Below are 2,500 nucleotides of genomic sequence, written 5' to 3' on the forward strand. Positions count from 1 at the left end.
ATTGATGATAATGGTTGTTGATGATAATGACTGTGATGATGGTGATGAGAATGACAGAAAATGAGTGATGAGAATGATGATGATGATGATGATGATGATGATGATGATGATGATGATGATGATGATGAATGATGAGAATCATCCCTCTCATCCTCATCCTCATCTTCATTCTCGTCATCCTCCTCATCATCATCCTCGTGATGATGATGGTGACTGATGATGAAGAGGATAATGATGAAAATGATGATCGTAATGTTGATGCTGATGACAGTAATCAGGAAGAGGATGACGATAATAATGAGGGTGATGGTAATGATGATTATGAATATGGTGATGATGATGAGGAGAATGAGGATGATGCAGTTGATGAGGAAGATGATGAGGTAGATGATGATTGATGATGGATAATGATGAGGAAGAAAATGATGCTGATAAGGATGGTGAGGATAATGATGATAATAAGGAGAATTAGGATGATGAGTTTGATGATAATGATTATGATTGATGAGGATGATCGTGATAATGATGAAGATAATTAATAAGAATGATGTTGATGAGGTTAATGATGAAGAATGAGAAACATCCCCTCTGCCCCTCATTCTCATTTTCATTCTTGTCGTTCTCCTCTTCATCATCATTCTCATGATGAGGATGATGATGATGTGGTTGATGATGATGAGGACACGGATGATGATGATGGATGATGATGATAATGAGGACTATGATGATGAATGATGAATGAGTGATGATAATAAGGAGGATAATGATGAGGTTGATGATGATGAGGATAAGGATGATGATGGATGAGGATGATTAGTAGGTTGTGGTGATGGTGATGATGATAACGATGATTGTTGAGAATGGTGATGAGGGTTACAATGATGAATGAGGATCAATGCCATAGCCAGGTTTTTCAAACGGTGTGGGACAATATCAGGGTGGACCCACTTTACGTGTAAATTTAAACAATGACGTGGACTGGACCCATATTCTTAAATTTTACCCATTTTTAGCTAAATATGAGAAATCTGGATCCATTTCATGCATAAATTTACATAATTTGGACCAATTTTTAAAATGTGGACCCATTTGAAAAATGGTGTGGGACTTTCCCAAATGTGCCAATAGCTGGCTACACCATTGATGATGACGAGGATGATGATGGATGAGGATGAATATGATGAGTATGATGGTGAAAAAAATGAAGAAGGATGAGGAGGAGGATGAAGATTATGAGGATGATGATAACGACGATAGATGATCGATGAGGATGTGATGAAGATGAGGAAGATAACGATGGATGAGTATGATGTGATGATGGTGATGATTACAACGATCGATGACAGTAAGGATGATTATGATGACGAATAGGATGAGTATGATGATGACAGATGATGATAATACTGTAATGATATCAATAGTGGTGATAAAAATATTATAAATAATATTATTATATAACAGTACTAACATTGTAATTCATTTTAATAATAAACTATAATTTTGAAATAATAAGAATATAATATAGTAATATATAATATAATAATATTAATAATGATTTCAACAATAATAAATAAGCATATACTACTATTAAAATAATAATATTTATATATATTCTATACGTGTACATTGCTTTGATGAGATTGTATTTTATACTTTGAGAACAATAATAATAATAATAATGATAATAATAATAACAAAGATAGTAGAAATACAAGATAGAGTTCTCGCATTGTAAAAATGAGGCGGAAGTCGTGCCCAACGTAGGCGGCGCCCTTCTTTTTAACCATGCAAGTTTCCTGTACTTCGTGCCCAACGTACAGGGCGCCCTTCTGTTGTCGACGCCATTACTGGGGAGTCCCTAGTCCCCTAAATGGCAATGCGGTGTGGTGTGTTTATAAACAAAGTACCATTGAGAAATCCGGCTTTTTATCTTGCCGTCACAGTCGAACCAAAAGTTTATCGAAGTTAAAAGATAAGTATATTATTATGTGTATTTAAAACAGAATAAAGATACGACTTAGAAACGTCTACTCTCTGATCTGGACTGGAGGAGGATCTAGGCTAGGCCTACTCGTACTCCTTTCCTTTTGGCAGGTCCAATGCGATTTGTCAAGCGCGGCGGTGTATTATCCGCGCAGCAGATAACCAATTTATTTTGGCCTAGCTTAGAAGACTGCTCAGTCAGTGTGTCAGTAGGCTACTGGATAACATGACAACGACGTCTGTTTCCTATGTAGGCTATCTGCTAATTTGTCATCTGCTATTATTTTAAACAGACCATAAAAATGATATAAATATTATTTAATAAATGCTATTATTACCCTAAGCCTAGTAATACTACTAGCCGAGTCCTAGGCCAACAACAACGCTCTAAACCAAGGCCATGCTATGTCTTAGTATTTAGCCCTACAATTTTGGTGAAATGTTTTAAACGTAATTTTGAAGTAGGCCTATGATGTGGAAAGATGATATTCAAGAATGACCGAGACTTAATTTCATA

The sequence above is a fragment of the Anneissia japonica genome, unplaced genomic scaffold (genome assembly GCF_011630105.1).
Source record: "Anneissia japonica isolate Jap-2015-1 unplaced genomic scaffold, ASM1163010v1 scaffold1525_len913038_cov183, whole genome shotgun sequence".
Taxonomy (NCBI): domain Eukaryota; kingdom Metazoa; phylum Echinodermata; class Crinoidea; order Comatulida; family Comatulidae; genus Anneissia; species Anneissia japonica.